At 49.8% G+C, this 23530-nt stretch overlaps 1 long non-coding RNA gene across 9 annotated transcripts in view; it reads left to right on the top strand.

The window, feature by feature from the left end:
- The window catches only part of LOC102161661 (uncharacterized), a 509074-nt gene that overhangs the window by 193146 nt on the left and 292398 nt on the right, over window positions 1–23530 (top strand). For 2 of the 9 annotated variants that reach the window (XR_014832663.1, XR_014832668.1), the window contains exon 5: window positions 4396–4497. The exons of the other annotated variants lie outside the window; for them this stretch is intronic. This is a non-coding gene — a long non-coding RNA (uncharacterized LOC102161661). The remainder of the gene's footprint in view (window positions 1–4395; window positions 4498–23530) is intronic. 9 annotated transcript variants of the gene reach the window in all.

The raw sequence follows: 23530 nt of genomic DNA on the forward strand, positions 1-23530 counted from the left end.
GGCAGGTATTTGGCTGTGTTCTGGAGCTAACTTAGTCCCCTGCTGTGACGTGCTGCCCTGAGAACCCCAGCTGGAACCTGCTGTGTTGGGGGCCTCCCCTCTGGGTTCTCTGTAGCTCCGGGAATTTCTCGCCTTGCTGCTCTCTGGTCTCCTGGCCTCAGGCAGCTCAGCTCTTACTTCCAGCTCCTCATCCAGATCTGTCCTCAGCAGCAGATCCGAGGACCCTCTGCAGGCCCTCAGGGCTCTCTCTGTCTGTGCAGAGTATTTTCGTGAGATCCATAGTCCGGGGAAGGCAGCCCCGTGCACTCCCCACTTGCTGTCGGGGCTCCCTTTCCTTTCCCCTGTGGTTTTCTGGATACACCTTTATCTCTGAAAGTGGGTTCTCCCCCTTAATTAAACAGCAGTTGATTCCTCGAAGGATGAGAGAGGGTTTCTTGGTGACGCTTTGATAACAGACAGGGTGAAAAGTACCCTCGTTTCTAGACTGAAGTGTCTCCTCCCGTCCCCGCCCCGCCCCAGCTAGTTTGAGCATCTGAGGTGCAGAGAAATTAGACTTTTCTTTTCATGGCCAAGGCACTGTTTTGCAGAAAGCAAGCAGTGAAGACAGCTTCATGAATCCCTTTGGTCAGAACTGAAAGTTAGCCACTGGGCTCAGTGATAAGGGGGCACGATCGCCAGACCCTCTTTCTTCCTTGTGTTGACCTACGCCAGGGTCAGGGAGCCCCAGAGCCCTTGGGTGGCTCATGGGCTCAACCTTGAGTTGGGGCCACATGACCGACAGTCCTACCAAGACTGTCCTTCCCATCGTGAGTGTCCTCAGGGGGAGCCAGAAGCGCTCGCCCAGGAAGGAGAAGGAATGGATTCCCAGCAGGTGGACACGAGAGCCCCTCTGGTCACAAGTGTCATGACCAGAAGGATGCTGGGGTTTCATGGCTCCCTCTCCCCTGGCCTGCCTGGCAGGAACAGTTCAGACACGGCACAGATCTCAGTTTAACCCCATCAAAGTCACTGATGTTCGCGGCTTCTCATCTTCCGCCAGTGCGCTGGCAAAGACTGGTTTAGAAGTGAAAAGAACGCTAATACTCCGAACATTTCTGTTTCCTCTTTCCGTCTCCGCTTGGTTAACCTCTCCATACAAATAGGATGAACCTTAGAGCCTTGATTAAAAATATGTTAGCTGCCAGGCACACAGCATTGCCTGTGCTGAGTAAAGAGAGATTTGAATATCAAAAGTATGTGGCGTGGCCCTGTGCATTATAAAGGGTATGCTAATGCATTTCCTCTTCGCTCTGAAACCCTCATGCTGTTCCATTGCTCTGCTATGAAGTGCCTAGACCTTTAACTTGTGAATGGTTTGGTGTGGCACGTAATTTGAACTGTAATAGGACAGTTGTTTTTATGGAATTTGCAAATATTTTTTCCTTGAAGTTGTCTTTGTGACATTCTAGCATCGCCACATGTGAAGGTTACTGAAGCAATTTCCTTAAAAAATGCATTTTAATATTAATAGAGACTCCCAGGTAGTTTATAGTAGAGCATGCTAGTCTTTGGGCCCTTATAATAACATTTGGCTTTTGTTTTATTTAGTTTTAGATTTCAATTACTCTCACATTACTGAATATAAACCATTAAGTAATGGCAAAATTCCATCATGGAGGCTCCGTGTTTTAAGCCGAAGGCATCTAACGACAATTCTGCCCCCATCCTCTGCCTCCTCTCTGGTCCTTCCTCCACCCCAGGCTGCAAAAGGACAAGGAAATAGGCACAGGAGTTTCCCTTGTGGCTCAGCAGGTTAAGAACCTGACTAGGATCCATGAAGACACAGGTTTGATCCCGGTCCCTCACTCAGTGGGTTAAGGATCCATGAGCTGTGGTGTAGGTTGCAGATGTGGCTCAGATCCCACGTTGCTGTGACTGTGGTGTAGGCAAGCAGCTGTAGCTCTGATTCAACTCCTAGCCTGGGAACCGCCATATGCTGCAGGTGGGCCCCCCCCAAAAAAAGAATGAAAATAGGCAGTTTTTTAGTTTTTACATTTTATTATAAAGTCAGAGAAAATGTACAGTATTTTTTTCTTTTCCAGATGCATTCCTTTTAATAAAATGCATTTTTCTACAATTTCAGCTCTTGAGGGCAAGAACCCCTTTCTCTTTACTGCTCTATTCCAGTCTCTACAACAGTATCTGACACATAGTAGCTGTTCATCGAAATGTTTAAAAAGGCTTGCTTAAGGCCACCGCTGCACAGTTACCCCAGAACAATTTCCTTGAAATCCTGGAATGGAGCCTTAGCGATGCTGCCGGTCTGGTTTCATGTATAAGAAAATAACGGGCAAGCTGTGTTACGGCAGCCCTGCGCTGCAGCGTATCAGCTCTGGCGACAGCCCCGTGGCTGTAGCGTACCAGCTCCGGCAGCTTTGCGGCTGCAGTCGATCAGCTCTTTCACCCGGCGAGAAACCAAGCGAGCACTCGGAGAGTTGGAGAACTCAGGTTTATGACGCCGGCGGGCTCAGAGGAGATCGCTCTCCAGAGTCTGAGCCCGGAAGAAGGGTTTCACAAGGCTTTTATGGGCTACGTCTTCCGGGTCCAAGCTTGGCTAGTTGGACTGGAGTGACGTCAGGCAAGGTAGTCGATGCGGAAACAAATTGACAGAAGCAGATGCATGGGGAGGACTGGTTGGGGCAGTCGGCTAGACTTTGCTTAGTCATCATGGCTGGGGTCTCTCCTTTCTACATTTTATTGGGACATTTTCTCCTACAGCTGTACGAGAACATAGGTTGGTTTGTGGCATCTAAGGCTATACACATGTTCATGGTGGGGTGAAGGATTTATCCCATCTGGTGAGTCCAAGTCTAGTATGAACGCAGTTATGCCCAGGACACATTTTGGTTTCGCCATTTAGGAAATCCGTTTTATGAAACCAGCCTCTGCCTCATATCAAAGCCAGATAAGGGCACTACAAGGAAAGGAAGTTACAGGCCCATATCCTTGCTCCAAATAGGTGGGATAGATGTGTGCATTCTTGTAGCCAGAGAGACTTTACTTTTGAGGCTTGGTTAGAAAGGTTAGGAGGGCTTCCTAGCTTTTCTACAAGTTACTCACCTGCTGCCCAGGCGCCAGGCTGTGCAGAGGCCAAGGGTAGATGCTCCAGCAGAGAGCCTTGGGCAAGGGGCTGGCTGAGGACGAGCATCCCTCCTGACGAGTGGCTGAGGAAGCTCCGCTCCACCCCCAGCCGTCCTGTGACTGTAGCCGTCCCCCAGCCCCCAAATGAGGAGCACCAGAGCCAGGAGGAATCGTAGTGATGGCAAAGGACTGGTGTGACTTTACACCACTGAGTTAGGGCTGGTTAGGTGCAACGAACTAAAAGTCACCGTTTGGGAAGCAGTGAAACTGCAGTAGCATGTCTCAGGGAGGGCGAAATGACCTAGAATCGCTGGGCATCCGCTCTTAAGTACTAAATCCGCAAGACTGCAGCGGACCGCTGCTAAGAAGTCTGCACTGTACAGTGGACCAGCGTGCACCACCTCGCAGGATGTCGGGGGCTGTGCAGCACTCAGAACGAGGACTCCTTTGCTCCCTGTGGCAATACATTCTGCTGCTCCTGGAAAAAATTGGAAGTCCAGATTTCTTTGTGAAATTTCCTTGTTTGGAAAACCCTGAGCTGGGCCAAACAAGACTCCCGGGCACTGGATTCAAGCCCTGGACCGCGTCAGCACGCAACCCCCAGGATGGTCATTAGCCCACAGCTGATGCTCTGTTACGGCAGAGTCCAGACAGCAGAAGACATGGTGTCTCGCCAGACTCTACTTTTCCTTTGGCACCACTGCGGCTCTTTGCGTCTGATGCCTCCAGAAAAGACCGTTTCCATCCCGCAGCTGTATGTGAAGCCATGAAATGGAGCCTGGTTGGAGGAAGTGTGCCTTGTTTTCAGGAATTATTAATTGCTGACCAGAAAGCCCAAACAGAGGCTATAAATGCTAAATACTGATCATGCCAGAAGGCTTTCAGGGTCTGGCTCCCAACTGCAAAGGCGATGCTTATTTATTCATTCTGTTTAATACAGTTCAGTAACCTTTAGAAATATTTTGAAATCTGAAATATGCAATGCCTCTGCTGGTGGCACTGTCTCGACAACTCTGTTTAGCTGGGGCTTGGAGCATTAATTACGTCTCTGGAAATGAAGAGCGTTTGATCTCCGCTCCGTTTTTCAGGGAGGGTGCCGCCAGAAAGTCAAGCTTTCAGTAAACACATTTTTTGAAGCATTTTTGACTCATGCCATAAAGTCTCAGTGTCACAAACAGGGTCACAAACCCCGCTCTGACCAAGCTGGCCCTGAGATCCTCCCCAGCTTGCCTGAGCTTCAGGCAGGCTCTTCTGACTCCAGACTCTCTTCCGCAGAGCATCTGCTTCAGGGCCGTCTGCCTTCTGCCAGCCCCCGTCGGGACTGTCCCACCGGCTCACCCTAAATTCCTCCCACCTCCCCAGGTCCCTGGAGCTCAGGTGAGTTCCGGTCCTTCTCCCCTTTTGCAGAAGCCTCAAATAAAGTCTTCCTTGTCTGTTCAACATTGCACCCTTTTTCTTTGACACACCACTCATTTTTTCCATTATTTCTATTTTCAGTTATTTTTATTTTCCTTTACTATCTGTTTGATCTATACTGCATGAGAACCCATTAACTGCTTGTAGGGATTATGGTGCAGGGTTTAGAGGGAACGCTTGTCAATGTGTGTCGTCACGGGTGTCGATTTCCCGGCTTCATGGTTGAATGCGGTACGGCTACTCAGTTTCCAGATCAGCTCTGAGCGCTCACTGTCTGTGTGCTTTGCAGGGTTGGGTGGTGATGGAGGGTGTCCAACTAAAGTCCAGGGTTCAGAACCCAGGTCAGCGCTCATTAAGACTCCGTGTCTGCTCCAGGTCTGTCCTGCCTCAAAAATAAGGGAGTTTGATGGATTTTCTATGATTAGGAGCTAACGTGGGTGGACGGTACGCAAATGGTGCCCCACAGCTTGGGCCCCCATTGCATGTGTGTGCAGCTCAGGCTTCCTTTGCCGGATGTAAGCTTCTTTGTCGCTGCCAGATTTGTGATCTGAGCTACGTGAGTCCTTCTTCTCTCATCGCCTCCTTAGTAGACGTGCTTCTGCTAAAGGGCTGTAGCTGCGCGGCCTCATCTCCTGCTGCCCTTCTCCCGCCCGTCCCCGCCGCATGGGGCTGCACACTGAGTAGATGGTCCAGGCACCTTTGTGTGGAATGGATGCACCTGCACTTCCGACTGCCTTTCTCATAGGCCACTAGTATTTGCATTTGTCTGAGAACCAGTGGGTTTTGGAGAATGTTCCTCTGATCACACATCAGGTATCAGCTCTCTTCCTTCTTGGTGGTGAGAGCATCCCCTCCACACGCAAACGTGTCCACCGGTTGCCTGCCATGTGCCAAGTGCTGTGCCAGACACTGGGATGAAGGTGTTTATTTACAAGGTTGCCAGTCCCCACACTGGGCTGAGAGACTTCCTTCATCAGTGCATTTTGTCCCCCTAAGACCTGCTTTACTTAGTGAATATAAAATGTGATTGGATGCCTTCAAAGTCAGCTTACGTGGGCGACCCGGCTCATGTCTGCTGGGTACGGATGAGTTCCCGATTTATAGATGTGGACGTGGGAGTGATTTTCCCAAGAATGGGAGACGAAGAAATGTTTATTATCGTATGGCTCCTGACTACTCGTTAGGCGATTTGGGAATCTTAGTGCGTGTGTTTTGCTCCGTAACTCTCGCCGCAGCTCTCTGGGTTAGGCAGAGTTATTGGTGCTTACCTGATTGGCAGGGGTACTAATGCTTATAGTAATTATCTCAAGTAAGGCCACACAGTAGGAAAGCCAGTATGTGAACTCAGGTCTGTCTGATGCCACAGTGACTGTTAGTTTCATGAGAAGGACAAGAGCCCCAGAGATTCTTGAGTCAATGCTCTTTCTTTGAGGCTACGTTGCCTCTTCTTTCACTTTTGAGAAAGAGCACCTAATGGAATATTGTTTATCCGTGAGAGTAAAAGCACTGATACACACTCCAGTGTGGGGAGACCCTGAGAAGCTCACGCTGAGGGAGAGCAGCCAGACGCAAGAGGTCACACGCTGCCTGATTGTGTGCATATGAACCGTCGAGAGTAGGCAGATCCATAAGGACAAAGATTAGGGGTCCCCGCGTGGGCCGGGGGCTGGGGGGGATGGGAGCGACCACCACGTGGGCACAGGGTTCCTTTGTGGGTGTGAACGTGTCTTGGAACCAGAGGTGATGGTTGCCCGACACGGTGAAGGTACCAGATGGCCTGGATTGTGTCGTGCTTTAAGTGGATAACTTTATGTTATGTGAATTTTATTTCAGTGGGGAAAAAAGGAACAAAAACGCAGGTCCCCCACCAGCCTGATGACCCAGGAGCAGCAGAAGATGCTTCTTGCCCTGCCAGGAGCATCGCTGTTGGGAGCTCAGGCTCCAGAGGCAGTTGAACGTGGTTTGGCTCCTGCCGAGCCCTTCCGCAGCTGTGTCCTCCCTCCCAGGCATGTCCAAGCCTCAGCTTCCTCATCTGTGATGGGGTTTAGAGTACCTTGTGGGGATGAAGGAGGAAAGGTGTGTGCCTGACACGCCCAGGTGAGCTCCTGGCTGTCACAGGAACCAGTGTTCTCTGAGGGCCCAGCGAGCTTGTTGGTGAAGGTGAGGGTGTGCCAGGCTCTGTCTCCAAAGCAGGACAGGTGCTCAAGAAAATGGTCTTGAGGGACCGTCCCCACAGGTGGCCCTGCCATGACCTCTCTGCCCCTGCGCCTCCCCAACCCCAGTGCAGTTGACTCCAGGTCGGATAAGGGGTCCCTGTGGCAGGTCTGATTCTGTTCTTGGTTCCAACAGGCCACTTCCATGGGCTACAGAAAGCCGGGAGGAGCTGGTGTTCACACACACACACACACACACACACACACACACACACACACACAACCTTGGAGAAGCACACCCAGCCCCCAGGCAGTGAGATTCATGGATGCCCTTGAGATACACACACACACACACACACAGCAGCTTGTAGGAACCATGGCAATGACAGTCCCATCCCTGGAGGACAGGAGTGCCACGTGCTGGTCGCTTTGACCTGGGAACAAAGTGCCCTCCTCTGAGTGTGGTGTGTGCTTGCAATCCGGTGCTCGCTTTCAGAATTTCTGGAGCACCCCTTGGACCAGAGGCTGCAGCATGACAGAGGCGCAGGGCTCTCACAGGGCTCTTGACATTTGGGAGGCGGTGGTGCTGTTGTTCTCTGCCTCTGAGATATTAAGCACAAGTCCTTGAGGATGCTCTCTGCATCCTCTTGCTTGTGGGGAGAAAGGAACATTTTCCTTCTCTCGTGAATGTGAGCACCAAGGGACCGATTCAGTGAGAAGCATTCTACCCATAATCATATGCAGGAGGATTGGTAGAGTTTGTAGAATTTGTTTGCTGGCTCAGGGACAGCTGCAGTAAGCTTTGTCCTGAGCAATTTGAAGCCGTAGGACAAGTCACTCTTAAGCTCCCTGGCTGTATCCAGCTGAGCACGACTGAATCCCCAGCTGTCCTGCTCCCCACTTGAGAAGCTTAGCCTTGCATAGAGGCCTTGGGAGCCACAGCATCGTAATGAAGTGGGGGCTGCCTCTTAGGCCAGATTCAGGGCATGGGACTGATGCTCACCCTGCATCCCGGCGGGTCCAGCATCTCGGCCCCAGAGCCCACTGGGAGCGCAGCTGCAGTTCTGGGCACAGTGCACTCTGGGTATGTCCAAGGGTCAACTCAAATTCCCAGATGGGCTAGCAGCCACCCTTGTGACTGGGAGGTGGCCCAAGGAAAGCTTGGGGGGTGCTGGTTGTAATCTCTTTCTTGGTCTGGGTGCAGGCAAATGACTTTATTCACTTGAGAAAATTCACCAAGGTACCTACATGTTTGTGATTTCAGTCTGAAAACTGTTTGAAAATGGATGCCTGCATTGATCTGGGAATAACCCTATCACTTCATTATCCCTGTTTTTTTATGCTAAACCGTGGGTTAGACACCCTCATAATAAGTCCCCGAGCTCACGAGGCCATGAATAAAGGTTGTACTTGAGCCTCAGAGAGTTTGAGGGTGATAAGGAGTAAAGCAGGTGAGCGTGAGTGAACCCACAGAAGAATGTTCCAGACAGAGGGAATAGACATCACACAGCTGAGACCCGAGAGACAGGGTATTAGAAGTCAGGAAGAGGCAGTACTTAAATTTGATGCTGTGGGCTGGGGGCTCCAGGAGGCTCTTCGAGGATCCTCTGCAGCATCTCTGAATTGGGGCCATCTGCTTTTGAGTCCCATGTCCTCTCAGTGCCCGGCTGGCCTGCCGGGGGCTCCCCGCCTGCTCCCCCTAAACCTGCCCTCTGTCCCCTCTGCGACTGAGCCTTACCTTTGCTCCCCGGTCTCCTGATCCTGACCTTACGCTGCCCTGCCGCTCAGCTTCCTTGGAATTTCCATTGGCTCCCATTTCGTAGTGGGGGCTTCCGGTCCCCCTGCTGGATGCCAGAATCCATGGACCTCTGTCCCGTCTCGCAGTCCTGCCCGTGTCAGACCTGCCTTCGCTTGCTCCCAACTGGCAGTGGAAAACTTCAGAGAACTTTCCCTTTTAAGAAAACCAGCCGTCGAAGTCGAGCCCTTCTGTTTTTGCTCCATGTTCAGTGAAACCAGAGCACAGATGGTCATCATCCTCCACGGTGAGGAAGAAAATCACCAGCCATTAAAACCGAAGTGACCAGCATGTAAAAATATCTCCTCACCAGAATTCCAAAATATAAAATAAATAGCAGCTTTTCCGAGTTGCAGCAAAGCTCCATGTTAGAATTCTCTTTTCGTTATTCTAGAACAGGCTGAATACTCTCATAAAACCACCAGACTTTCAGCTGCAAGAAGATAAATGATTTCCTTTATTTTTTAACCAAGGATGTTACGGGGCTAATTTGCATAACCTCTGCCTTTCTCTGTGGCCTCTCGCGCCGCTGTCTCAGCGGAGAGTCTCCTGAAGGGCCTGGGCCGCTGTTCTGGTGCCAGCAGACAGAGGTGGGAACAAAGCCAGCCCTTGTTGGAGACGAGGCCACGGTACGAAGCTTTAGGAAAGCCCTCGGAGGATGCCCGGAGAGCTTGAACAGAAAGGCTCCCCTCTCGGAAACAACCGCACATGGAAGGTCATCTTTTACTGGGGGACGCGTGTGAACTTAGCCTCTTCTAAGCAACATAACCAGGAAACAGTGACCTTGCCCAAACCTTCGTGAGCTGTAGTTGTAGGAGAACTTACTAAATGCCGCTGGACACCGTGGGGCAGAAAATGTAAGGATTCAACAAAGAAGACTTTGGCACACACGCCCAAGACCCTCGCAACGGTCCTATGTGTACAGCTGCTGCTGTTGGATTTTTTTTTCCATCAAAAAGTTGACATTCAGAATATTCAAGAAATATGACTGCCCTTTAAGACTTCAAATTTGGATTTATTTCCTGGTGATGCTGAGCTTATTTAGCCTTGTATTAATGTCATGCATCCAAAATGGGTTTCCATGAAAATAGAATCTCTTACTTGACTTCTTGCTATCAAAATTCAGCATGAATCCCATTAAAAGAATGAAATGTTAGGTTAGGTTTGATGCACTAATAGCTCTTTACATGGAGAATTTTAGCAGCTAAAACCTTTTCTGGTATGATTTTCAGCTATCAGGAGCTAGAAATTAAATTAGGTTTAAAATGTAAGGAAACAGTAAATAGGAGAATAGGCTTATGTATATAATGGGAAAATGCTCCAGTTTGGATGGTAAAGAGAAAACAGTTTTCTGTGCTAGAATTTATCCCTATTCCTGCTTAGAAGGGGTACACATGGGTCTATGTTGGTTTTAACCAGTGTTTATATATGAGTGAGGGTCCCCTGCCCTGCCTACCACCAGCCTAGTTCTGAGTCAGGTATGGTTATTTACTGTTAAGTTCTCTTGTCTTTCCGCTCCCACACCCACACCCACATTCTCAGATTTCTAGATCTGTAGAAAGGAATAAGGACGAGGCATCAGTACCAAGTTGCCTTATGGGACATCCAGCTGACCAAGGTGCAAAGCAGCTCAGTTTCCAAGTGACAGAGCAGTGCATGTCTCCTGTGCTTGGTACTCAGAGATGTTTTAGCTCAAACCGTCAACTGAAGTAAGCCATTTAATATTCCCAAGGAATGCACTGGTGTGCTGGCCAGTAGTGAACATGAAAATGATGCTTCTGAAAGGAGAGGATGCCAGTCTTGCAAATGTAGGTTCTTATCCTTAATGAGCATGAAGCGGATTTTTAGTGCATGGTCCTGCAGAACCAAAGGACGGCAGCATACAATTAGCTCACTGTCAAAAACTGCGCTTCTGTGGAAAATAAAGTCAACATCCTTGAATAGCGAGTCCTTCACTTAGTTGGCCTCCTTTTAGCTTTCACTTAAGCAATTCCTCATTTTAGGGTGATCAGAAGTTAAGGTACAAGTGTTCATTGGGGTCTAACACAAAGATGTCTGCCCCTGCTAACAGCCACAAAGGGAGACACGCTAACCACATGTGACTCTTGTCCAAGATGTCACATGCTGAGACATCCCGCTGAGAGGGGAGGGCAAAGGGGTCCAGATCAGTGCTGGTCCGCCTGGGAGAACAGGAAGGAGAAGGGTCCCAGGATGAAGCAGGGCCCAAGATAAGCCTTGAGGATCAGGCAAGCTCCAAAGAGACTTAGCAAGGCAGACACTTTGCCTCTTTCCTCCCTCTTCCAATTCATCTGTTAAAATGGTTGACTCTCAAGCGTCTCTTACCCAGCTCCCCTTGTCAACACCCTCTTCCATGTCCTTGTGGCGCCACCACAGTCCTTCCCTGCATGCACCTGCCTCCTAGCTGGGCTCCTCTTCCACGCATGATGCTCTCAGACTCATTCCCCAGGTGGCAGTCAGAGATGCAGACTCCTCCTGCTGTTCCCCATCTCAGACCTTCCAGGACTCCCTGACATCTGAGGGTGAGCCCCACCTTCTTCGCCTGACCCCCGCCCAGGGCCCTTCACACCTGGCCCTTGCCTCCCCAGCCTCCTCTCCGCTTCACTGCCTCAGCTCCCTAGCGAGTGTTGATTTTTTTAGCTTCTTAGGAGCATGGTGCTCCTGTCTCTCTCTGTTTCCATCTATCTCCATCTCTCTATCTCTGTTTCACTGTCTCTGTCCCTGATTCTCTTTCTCCTCCTGGCCTCACACACGCTATGCTCTCTGCCTGGAATGCTGTTCTCCTCCTTCTTGCCCGGTTATTCCCTCTTCACCCACTAGATATCAGGTTAAATGTTGCTTCCTCCAGGAAGCCCTCCTTGGCCCTCTTTGAGACCATTAGAGTTTCTCATACTCTGTTATAGTTACTTACTGTCTCCTTGGTTGGGCTATGTACTTGAAGTCTGTAATTTATGGACTTTGAGCCAATCCTGTCCACTGCCTATTTCTGAAAATAAAGTTTTGCCGGGACACAGCCATACCCGTTTGTTGTTGTATCGCCTATGGCTCCTTTTGCCCTGTGATGGCAGAAGTGAGTAGTTGTCACAGAGGTATATGGCTCACAAATACTAAAATATTTACTCTCTGGCTGCTAAAAGAATGCAGTTGTTGGGCCCTGCTGTGAACCTAGGTCAGAGACCCTGGCACCGTTCCAGCCTCAGCACCTCGGAGAGCACCGAGAGTAGGTGTTCACCGGGCATTTGCTGGATGCCTGAGTGTTGGGTGCACAGGCAGAGAAGCATGGCACTGCAGGGAGTAGCAGGGACACTGGCTTACCTGTGCAGAGGATTTGATACGCAGAAAAACACTAGGCATTGAATTTCTTATTGTGGCTGTTGCTGATGTTGCTTCTGCCAGTTACTATGTATAGACTATTTACCGCATGCCACATGCAGTGCTAACATATTTATCTGGTCTTTCTCACTTAAGCCTCTCAACAATCCAATGTGGTACATTCTGTTGTCATATCCATTTACAGAGAAATAAACAAAGCCTGAAGAAATTCAGATACCTTGGCCATACTCCCACAGCTAGAAAGTGGTCCACAGAGAACCCACAGCTTTATTCATATGCCTCCAAGTGTCCTGGCTCATTTGCCTACTTGGGAATTGTGTCTTTAGTTGCACTGTACTTGAATGAGAGGAGAAGCATATCTTCTCTTCGAGCAATCAGTGAGGTGTCCAGGCGAATGGTTGTTTTTGTGAGAAGTTGGGCTTCTATACTGAAATCGAGTTTCCCATAAATTCCATTGCAGCCAAAGGCAAAAGATGCATTTTCAAGATAGTTGTATTTGAACTAAGAACGTGAGCCCAAGCATTTGACTGTTAAGAAAGAACTTTCTAAAATTGGGAACTGCATAGGAAGGAGTGGTAAAAATCGCCACAGCCGAACAACAAGTTCAATGGCAAAACAGCAACAACAAGCACGGGCAGCAGACACAGAGGCATAAGAGACCAGCACGCAAGTACTCTCCTGGGTTAGAGGACTGATGGGCAGCAGCTGGTTCCAGAAGCCAGGGACTCCTTAGGTCACACCAGGTTACACACAGCACAGGCGTCTCTGCATGGTGTCTGTGCAGAGTGATACCATCCTTCACAAGGACATGCAGGGTGGGGTGGGATGTGGAGTGTGAGCTTGGCCTTTCTGTAGCTACTAAGCTCTCAATGTTGGAAGTGCATTGGTATTCATTTACCTTTAGTACTTGACATTGTACGTGATTTGTATTTTTTTCCCTATCTTTCTTTTTTCTTAATAAGTTATTGACCCTAAAATAGATCCGCAGACAGAGGTGGATTTGAACATACAGTAAAAAGTCAGAGAAAACTTCTCTTGCCAAAATTTGATGAACTGGTTGCAAAAGGCAATGTACACTAACTAGGAAATGGCTTGTTTGATTGAATGAAGAAGTTATCTATTAAAATGGCAAAACTGCATGAGCTTAGTGTCAAGGTAGAAGTGACTGAATTGAATACTTTATGTCTCTTGCTATGTTTCTTTAAAAGTATAACTGTTGGAATCATTAACCAAAACCCTACCAATAAACAAACAAAAAGCCCAGGACCAGAGGACTCTATTGGTGAATTCTAACAAATGTCTAAAGAATAATCAACAACAGTTGTTTGCAAACTCTTCCAAAAAATAGAAGCGAAAGGGAAAGGAATATTTTCTAATTTCTTGTATGAGGCCAGCATTACCCTGATACCAAAGTCAGTGCAAGGCATAAAAAGAAAAGAAAAATAGAGACTGAAAAGAAAAGAAAAATACAGACCAACAAGCCTTGTGAATAAAGACACAAAACTCCTCAAGAAATACTAGCAAAACAAAGCCACTAGCATATAAAAGGAGTATGTGCTGTAACCAAGCATGATTCGTTCCAGCAGCGCGAAGCTGACTCACGTAACAAAATCAACCAATGTGTACAAATCAGTCAACACACCAATGAACAGACTGAAGGAAGGAAAAATGATCTCAGTCCATTTGGTGAAAGAAAAGAAACATTTGATGAAATCTAGTACCCTTTCAAGGTTAAAAAAACAAAAACGACATACACAAACAGACAAAACAAAACAAAGCAAAAAACCAAACAGACTGGGAATAAAGGGAACTTCCTCAAGATGATAAACAGCATTTCGGAAAAACTCACAGTCAGCATCACACTTAGTGATGAAAGATCGAAAGCTTTTCCCCTCATACTGAGAATAAGCCAGGGATACTCACTTTTACCATCTTTTCAGCATTGAACTGGAATTTCTAGCCAGAGCCATTAGGCAAGAAAAAGAATTTTTTAAAAAAAGCCAAATTGGAAAGGAAAAAGTAAAACTATTTGTATAAGATGATATAATAGTTGCATTTCTATACACTAGCAATAAACTTTCTGAAAAAGAAATGAAAACAATTCCATTTACAACAGCATCAAAAAGAATAAAATGGAAGTAAATTTGACCAAATAAGTGAAAGACTTCCACATTAGAAACTATAAAAGGAGCTCTTGTTGTGGCTCAACAGTAATGAACCCTACTGGTATCGATAAGGATATAGGTTTGATCCCTGGCCCTGCTCAGTGGGTTATGGATCTGGCATTGCTGTGGCTGCAGTGTAGGTTGCAGGCATGGCTCAGATCTGGCCTTGCTGTGGCTGTGGTGTAGGCTGGCAACTGCAGCTCTGTTTCAACCCCATATGCCACATGTGTGGCCCTAAAACCAAAACCAAAAAGAAAAAAATACAGACCTACAAAATATTACTGAACAAATTTAAAAAGACAAATAGATAGACATATACCCTGTGTTGATGGGACGGAAGACCTCATGTTAAGATGGCAAAGCTCCCCGAAGCAATCCACAGATGCTTTTCAGTCCTCATCCAAATTCCAAGGGATTTTTGTAAAAACAGAAAACCTGAATCTGTTATTCACAGGAAAATTCCAGAGACATAGAATCATGCAATGGAAGAACAAAGTTGGAAGACTCACAATTTCTTATTTCAGAACTTGCTATTATGTTATGCCATTAAAACATTGTGGCGCTGGAATGGATCAATGTAACGGAATTGAGAGTATGGCCGAAAAGCACACATCTATGATTAATCTTTTCAAAAGAGAGTTCCAGGATAATTCAAATGATGCTGGGACAGCTGGATTTCACAGTCACCGAAGAAGAAAGTTTGACCCCATCTGACATTATATTCAACCATTAACTTAAAATGGTTTCCAGACATAAATCTAAGGGATAAAATATTTCTGAAAGAAGGTGAAGAAGACTTACATGGTAGCAAGACGTTGTGTGTTCATGGGTTGGAAGACAGGTTGTTAAAATTCAAATAAAACAGAGGTGCATTGCCACGACCTAGGATTTGGCAGTGATTGCTTAGACGTGACTTCGAAAAACATGAGCAACAAAGTATAAAATAGACACACTCCGCATTATCCCCTCAGTCTTTTCTGCATCAGAGGGCACCGTTAGGGCTGACAAGATCTAAAGAAGGGGTACAATTTACAGACCATGTGTACGATGAGGGTCTAGCGTCCAGAATATGCCAAGAACATTCACCACCCAACAACAAAAAGACGAAATGACCAATGTAAAAATTGGGAACAGAGCTTGAATAAACATTTCTCCAAAGGAGACTATTACAGAGGGTCAATGAGCACGTGAAAAAGCGCTCACCATGGGCAGTCATTTGGGGAATGCAAATCAAAGCCACGATGACATGATGCCACTTGGTACCCTCTAAGGATGGAGGGGTGCATGCTGAGTGTGTATGGGATTTCCTCCTGGGGTGGGGCAAGCCCTGGCACTACCAGTCGTCATGGTTACACAGCAGAGCGGTGCTTCTTAATGCCACTCTTTCCTTCACGTGGAAATGGTCGAATGATCACCGGGAGGTTTTAGCTATTTTACCGCAACACAAAAGCTCCGCTATTACTGCCAGTTGCTCCTAGCAATAAAATCAATCTTTATTACGCAGCTTGGCGATTTTATGATATTTTAAATACCTATTTTTTTTCCTCATTAGAAAAGCAATATTCGTTTACTATTGGTTCAGGCACACAAAAGCACCAAGGGAAAAATAAAATATCCCTGTATTCCTACCATTAAAAAAGTAGCCACAGCGCATCTTTTAACATGAGTCCTTCTGGGTTTTGCTGTCATGTGCACATGCGAGTGTGCACGCAACCATAGTTGTTTTCATCTCTAACAAAAGTGTTCTCATGCAGTGCATAATGTGCTATAATCTGTTTCCCTCTTCCTGTGTCGTGAGCATTTTCCCACTGTCATTTCCTGTTCTCCCACATCGCATTAAACGCCTCGACAGTACTCCGTCTTACCGCCGTAACGTAATTTGTTTAGCCAATTTCGATTGTTGGATGAATCCTAACGCTTCAGAGTTGGAAAGCACTATAGACATTATCGCATCCAACTGATTTCTTTCCTGAGCTTTATAGCTGCAAGCCTTAAACACATGGCACACAAAGACCATTCAACATTTTGAAAATAGAGTTAATTTTTCATTTTCCAGCTGGCTTTGGGTGTTGCATGGGCTTTGGATTCACCATTCAGGCACCTGAAAGATGGAAATAGTGGAAGAGGCGTGGGGAACGAGCCAGGTGAAGATAGTGCCCAAAGCATCAAAATTCTATCCTGAATGGTTTTGTTTTCCTGAAAAATAGATACGCAGACCACAAAATCGGTGCCATTGAATCCGTTGATGGCAGTTTCATCACATAAGCTGGATGATGCCTTGAGTGCCGGCTGCAGTGACTGTGTCTCCTCTGCACTCTCCTCTGGAGAGCAGCCCGTTGCTTGGCCCTGCTGTGCCGACTGTCCCCTGTGCTTGCAGAGGCCGGGGAGCTGGCAGGAGAAGTGGTTTCTCATTGTTCACCTCCATCGCTGGGAACCAGAGACATCAGGACACCACCAACTGATGTCTCTAAACCCGGATGCCTCGTGTCAGGGTGAAGGTAAACACGTGCCCTCCTAGAGGTCCCCCGGAGACAGAGCACGTGTTTTGGATGCTGGAAAATTAGTGAAGCAGTTACGTGCATTTCCCGAAACACTCCTCCTGAAAGGCTCTAAGTAGAGCCGTTAACCTTCCACCACACGAAGTCATGTCCCTCAGTGACGCCCTCTGTCGGCTTCGTTGGTCATGGCAGACTACGCATGAGGTCCCATAAAACTGCATAGATTAACTCGTTTAAGCTTAGGTTTCACGTTGCAATTAGGTTGGTTTAAGAAGGACTCTACCTAAACCATTGTTTCTATTGAGTTGAATGGATTTTCCTTTTTGAGTTACATCTCAGGCCCTGATTCTGTTCCTGTTATATATACTGCACATGTTCCCCGTATCTTATAGCTGTTAAAGTATATTCATGGTGTGCAGAAATTTGAACATTTTATGTGACCAAATGCATTTTCTTCCCTTCGTGGTTTCTGCACTTCATGTCTCAGTCAGCAAGGCTCTCCCTCCCCCGCAGCAGTGCTCCTTTTTAGCACTTCTTTGCCTATCTAGGGCCCTCTTTCTGTGCGGGTGTGTTATCCACCTGCATTTAGTTTTGGGGTGTGGTGTGAGGCAGGGGATGAGCGAGGCTATTTCAGGATCATCAGCTGTAAAACCGTATGTTCTCCAACAACTGGAGGGGCCTCAGAATGCATTTTCTCTCCTTGGAAATGAAGTGTAGAAGCAAGCCCTGCTGTCGACAATGGAAGAGCTTTGTTCCAAGTGGACTCCTGATGGTTTCACTCCCAGCCAAGGCCAGTGTGAAGCTTGCAAGCTTGTTTCAATGGCCTGATGGGCTTCCTTCTAAGGGAAGAGACACTGTAGGGTCATGTGCAGGTTTATAAAGTGCCTTCTCTTGGCTTTTCTGCTTGCAGAAGAATGTCTCAAATGGCTTCCATACATCTTGTCAACCTTGAAGCTTTCCAGAATGAATAGATAAATATATGCGGTAAATCCAAACCCCACAGTCCAGACACTTCTCTAGCGAAAGGCCTCTCCTCTGAGCCTGGTCCAGGCACGTGTTCCAATGGGAGCAGCGAGGACCCCACGCAGTGGGGGCCGGGGAACGAGTCGCAATGCTCCTCCTCTGCGGGGGGTGTGTCACCGCCAGGCTCAGGGATCCTGGCGCCACCCCTCTCTCTCTGGATATGTTTCTTGATGAAGGAGAGCCATCAGGAGGCTCAGAGTCCAAACTCGCCTCTGAAGGCTGGGACACTGTGCCCTGCTTTCTTTTCCAGACTGTATGCAGTAAGCAAAGAGCATCTTATAAACATGTCAGAGCCGGGTTAAGTTAACCAGAGAAAGGGAAAAGGCACTGAGCAGTAGGAATGCAGTACAGCTGGGCTCTTCCCAGAGAACAAAGCAGCGTCATAGACGGAACTAACTTCTCTTTTCCCTTCCCTCCCTTTTCATTTCTCCCCCCCAACTCATCTTGACCTCCTGGCGGAGATGTTACCCCCAGAAGCTCTGCCAGTGTCTCAAGAGCGCACGACATGGGCAGTGCTTGCAAAGGACAGAGGTGACTCACAGGGACAGGCTGGACTGCCCAGCCCCCATCCCATGGTGAGTCAAGGAAACAGTGGAGCCCAGAGGCTGGCACTGGATGTAGGCTGGGATGCTGTGCTTGGAATGTATCTCTGTGCAATGAACAAATTCGTAGTGGACATGTGTCATGTAGCTTTGTCCCTGGAAAGCACATGGACCTCCCTGGAAACTGTTGGGAGCTGTCTCTGTCTGTTAGGTTTTCTTGGAACTTGGTGAAATACAGGGAAGATGGAACTTGCACAACCCAAACCCTTCCTGGAGCTCGCGGTGGGTGGTTCTTCCTGCTTCCTTGCAGTGGCTCCTGTTCACCTTCAGCAGTGAGCATGCGGCACATATCCGCCTCAGCTGCACATGGTGAAATGAGAGAGAGAGGGCCTGAAGTATCTGTTTCGAAGTCTCTCCTTTATTCTTTTCTCTATCAGTGTGCATGCAGCCAGATGGAAAGTGTCAAATACGGTCGCACCAGAAAGCTCTGTGACTCTCCGGGGTCCTGAACCACGGTTTTTGCCAAGTTAGAGACTGGACAGTAGTCAAGCCTGGAGGCTCATTGTGAGATGGAATTCCAGGATTCCAGGGGCTGCTTTCCTTACAGAAGGGGAAGATGGTTCAGCACCAGTCCTTTCATAGCTTCGTGTGTCCTGGCAAAAGTGCAGATGACTTCTTGGAACTGGGCTCAGGATTTTACAACTATGGGCACTTGATTGGCTACTTAGTTATCATTGAACACAACCCCGGTCTTTCTTTTTTCCACGTTAACGATCGCCACGAGTCCAGGTGCATAATTAGGTATAAAGAAAACTGGCACCCCTTCTGCACTGGGGTTGCCCCCCAGAGATTTAGAGGGAGGGGGCTTAGGGTGGCCGAGTGCGGGCTTCTGCTTGGCACATCCACCCTTGTCACTGGGAGCCTCGCCATGCAGTAGCAGATGGGCCTGGGGCTCGGGCAGCCAAGAGACTCTGCTTCTGCCTCCAGAGTGTCTGTGGATGAGCGAGGCTCTACTTTGTGATGTCACCTGAGTTGGCCTTCCGTGGCCCACCTCCCTCAGTGCAGGAGGGGATCTGGGCCCTTCTGCCTCGCTGTTGACAAGGCAGGGTCTTGAGCCGAGAAGCCCCCTCAGGAGACCCTTTCTGAGAGCCGAGCAAATGTCCTACAAAGTGTGTGGACAGCCCGCTGTGCAGGGGCCTGTCTGCCAGGGACCCTTTGGCTGAGCTGGCAGGATGTGGCTCTGGGAGACAGTGCCATGTCCCCTGGTTGCCTAAGCGACAGAGGGCTGCTCCTTGTCTGGGCTTCAGACCAAACGCTTCCTCAGAGACAAGCTACACTGTTTAGCAGACTTGAAGCAAAAAACTCACACATGGGGCAAGGGAAACCCACACAAAGGGCAGTGGTAACAACAACAACCCCCCAGGACCCCTGTCCCCTGGCCGCGTGCTGGCATGGCTGTGATGGCCTCTGCCTGTGAGTCAGAGCAGCCCTGGAAGGCTTTACTCTCTCATTATCACACCCGTTTGATAGGGGACACTGACTGAGGCTTGGCGAGGCCAGTCATCTGCCCTGAGTCACACAGAAGCAAAGGACACAGGGCCCCGGCCAAGGCCATCGGACGCGGCCCCGACACTTAAGTCACTTCGACCAATCTCGTGAATAAGGCTGGTATTTAATATGTCCTTTAAAAAGTAACAGACCCTCCTGCCCCAAACCCTCTGCCCTCCCTCCACCCTTCTGGCCAGCAGCCCAGACCCCATGGCAGCCAAACCAAAGCCCCTTCAGCAGACGCTGCAACGCCCCGGGAGCTCTTTTCTCTTTTCCCTACAACTGCTCTTGATATAAAGCCCTAGACGACGAAGCTTATCCTGACTCACTTACTCTCCAAATATCTGGTTTCTTCCCCCAGGAGTCTGGCCTGCACCCCCTCGTCTTCTTCCTGCTCAGCCTCCATCATCGCAGGTTGGAAATCTAAGCATGGCCTGTAATTTCTCAGTCGTCCAGGTGGTGAAAGGGATGGTTGAACAGACCCTGTGTTCGTTTTGAAAATCCGCAGACAAGTGACAATGATGGCCACTCCTTGACAAACTGACTGAACTCTCCCTTCTGCTCCACCTGGAGCCTCAGTAGGTGGCTTGCTGTTTTCACATAACAAGTTAGATAGAAAACAGGAGTGTGTGTGTATCGCTTCCTGGTTGCTCAGATACAAGAGATGAAAATATTCTGTTTGTGGTTTTAAAGTCTTTTCGTATAAATTATTTGGCATTCTTTTCCTTTAGTCCCCAGCTCACGGGTGCAGGCAAAGCCCACCCAGGGCTCCTCAGCCCTGGCATCCTGTGTGGGAAGGGTGCTGGCATTTCCTCCCTGAAGGTGAGGTGCTGATTTGCATTCACGTGCAGGTACTTAGCATATTGATTGCTCATTTCCAGTCAAGGTCTGAAAGCCCAGCCTCAGGGGGGGCTGCTCCCCACCCCCCATGGAGAACCTCAGAGGCAAAACCAACACATGTATTTGGAGGCTCCGCCTTGAGGTGGCCACTCTGCAGGGGCATGGTGACTAGTCAGCAAAATGCAATGGCTCCTTGGCAGCTGCCACAACAGAATACCACACTGGGGCCTAAACAACAGAAACCTACTTTCCCATGTCTGCTGCGGAGGCTGGAAGTCCAAGGTCGAGGTGCCCTGGGAGTGGTTTCTGGTGAGGCAGCCCTCCTGGCAGGCAGGTGGCCATCTTCATGCTGTGTCCTCACGTGGTCTTTCCTGTGTCAGCAACCCGGTGACTCTGCCTCTTCTCGTCAGGACACCGGTCTCACTGGATTAGAGGCCCACCCTCATGATCGCAATTGACTGTAATTACCTCTCCAAAGGCTCCATCTCCAAACTCACGGACACTGGGGAGTAGGGCTCCCACGGTAAACTCTGAGGGGACACAGTTCCGTCCCCAGCACCTGTGTTGCTGGAGTCTCAGTGTAACTGAAAAGCCAGGATGACTGCCTTACTCCCCAAGTGCAGGTTCCAATGAGTTTCAGTCCTTCCTTTTCTCACTCCAGGGGCAGGAATGCGTTGTATACTCAGAAAGCTCGCCTCACGAGAGGCAGAGGTGACAAGGACCTGAAATCCCGTCTTAAGTCCCCACGTTTCCTTCCTGCTGTTTTCAAAGACATGGGCGTGTCCTCCTCTGCCTAGAACCCACCCGCAGCCCGCGCCTCCCCCAGGCGAGGGCCGCCTGCCCGGCTCCTGGCTGCCGTGTCTTTATCAGGGGCCCAGATTTGCTCGAACATCCTCAGATGTGCAGGGGCCACGTGGCTGCTTGGTTTGTTAATGTTTGTGAACAGCTGCCCCGGCCTGCCCGCTCCCTCGTCTGCTCCGGAGTGGCAGTGCTCCGTCTGTTCGTGTTGCAATCCAGACTTTGAGATTTCTGTCACTCCACCCCCCGCCCCGTCCCTTTCCCAGACTCGACTGTGGAGGCGCAGTTGGTGGTCTGTCTGTGGCAGGCACGGGAGACCTTGGGCTGGGAGGACCTTCCCTTCTGTCCCCATCTCCACAGGGGTTTCGGCAACACCCCTCTCACCTGCTGTCTCTGCCAACACCTGCCTTACTGGGAGGTGTCGTTTCAAGGTGCTTCCATCACCAGCAGCCCCTGTGTGGGCGCACGCTCTGCCTTTAAGATGCCCTCTTCCTTCCCAGGGAACCTCTCAGTGCCATGCCCAGGCCTGTGCTCGTCCTGCACCTTGCCAGGGGCTTGGGGACAGGGGACCCTCCCAGGCCTTCCTGTGGCACTGCCCCGCCTTCTCTCAGGGGCCCTTGATCGCTGGCATGTGGGAGAAGGGGGCTCCCGCGGCGCCCTGAAGTGCAGCTCCCCGATCCAAAGTCTAACCGCTTCCAGCTTCCCGCACTCGCAGGCCCTTCCCGCGCGCACAGGCTTTCGACGTCACTCGGGGACTGGAGGCGGGGAGATCAGAGGCTGCGTTTCTCCTGTGGTTCATTCCTCATGGGGATGAGGGGAGGCAGCCCCTCGGCCCTCTCGCCCGCTCCAGGCGTCGGTCCGGGCGGGGCTCGGCCTGTGAGCAGCATCGGTGCACTTCTCTGAGGAGAGCAGCCTCTCTCTGGTCCTCGTCCCCAGGCCGTGGGGGCCTGCTGACAGCAGCGGCCATCTCAGCCCCTGTCCCCCGCTACCCATTCCGCCACCAGTCTGCAGCATCTCACTGCAACGTTAGTGGAAGGCACTGATCACACGTGATTTAATAACGAAAAAGATCACAAAGAGGGAAAGAGAAACTCAGCTGCCGGGAGGGAAGCCAGGCAGGCATGTGGTCCTCGTGTGACTCGTAGCGCTGGGCTCACTCCCACACCCACAGGGACCCCAGCCAGGGCCACCCGCTTTGTGGTGCAGGCAGCGCTGGGTTGGCTCTCGGCTTGGGGCCTCTGAGCACATGGACTTAATTTGGATGTGGCACAGCCGGGAGGGAGGGCAGTCTGAGCACCAGCTCAGGAGATGCATGAGCCCCAGTTCCCTCAGATGCCAGGGACCTGCGGGGGCAGGGACCCGCCGCCTCTGGGGGCCAGCGGAAGTTCGAGCCAGATGGGGCCTCCACCCTCCGCACAGCAATTATCCTTTCCTGAGTTGGGTGGGCACAGGGAAGAAAACAGTGGGTGGGATCTTGGGGCTATGATGGCATCCTGCTCGCCAGTCCTGCTCGCCAAGGAGCATTTGATGGGTGTTTTCCCACAGAACTTAATTCAGTTTTGAATATGAATCAGGATGAAAACAAAACAAATCTAATAGCAATCAATAGAATGTCTCCATGGCGGATGTCAGGGTAATTTAAGATGAATTAGGACAAGAGGAGCTAAATCGGACCAGCAACAGCTTCGTGCCTTCGTGAGCAGGTCTCACAGGGGATCCTGAGGGGAGACGTTCTTAGCTGGAGGCTCGCGGACTGGCTCTCGGGGGTCCATGTAGTCCTGGAAACGGGATTCCAAGGCCAGCTGCCGTGTGTATTTTTTAGGGAAAATGGTCCGTATTTTTTTTCATTCGATTCCTTACAGAAGGACCAGTGGCCCCCACTGTCTCAGCTGTGCTGGAAGTTTACAGGGAGATTGGGAGAAGGGTCAGGGACCACAGGAGAGGTGACGCCAGACGTGGCCTTGGAGATGCAGACTGCTGTCCTGTGTGAGAGCCTGCGGTGGGTGTGCTGGGCACACCCCAGGAGAGATGGATGCCCAGACCTTGATTGTGACATCAGCTGTGCGACCTTAGGCAGGCGTCTCAACCTTTGGTGCTCGGCTTTCTCTTCTGCACAGTGGGGCTGGTAGCGGCCAGCATCTCACAGAGGCTTTGAGGTCAGAAAGTCCCCGTGGAGCTGTGCAGGGACGCTGCTCGCGGTGGCGGCTGTTCGCCTCTGCCAGTGCGAGGGGCGTGGCCGCCGCTGCCGTTGTGGGTCCTGTAGCGTGTGTTTCTCGTCGCT

This window comes from Sus scrofa, chromosome 17, assembly GCF_054392235.1.
Source record: "Sus scrofa isolate SSC_HxYL_T2T_F1_AM1 chromosome 17, Sscrofa_HxYL_maternal_Yorkshire_Landrace_v2.0, whole genome shotgun sequence".
NCBI classification, from domain to species: Eukaryota; Metazoa; Chordata; class Mammalia; order Artiodactyla; family Suidae; genus Sus; species Sus scrofa.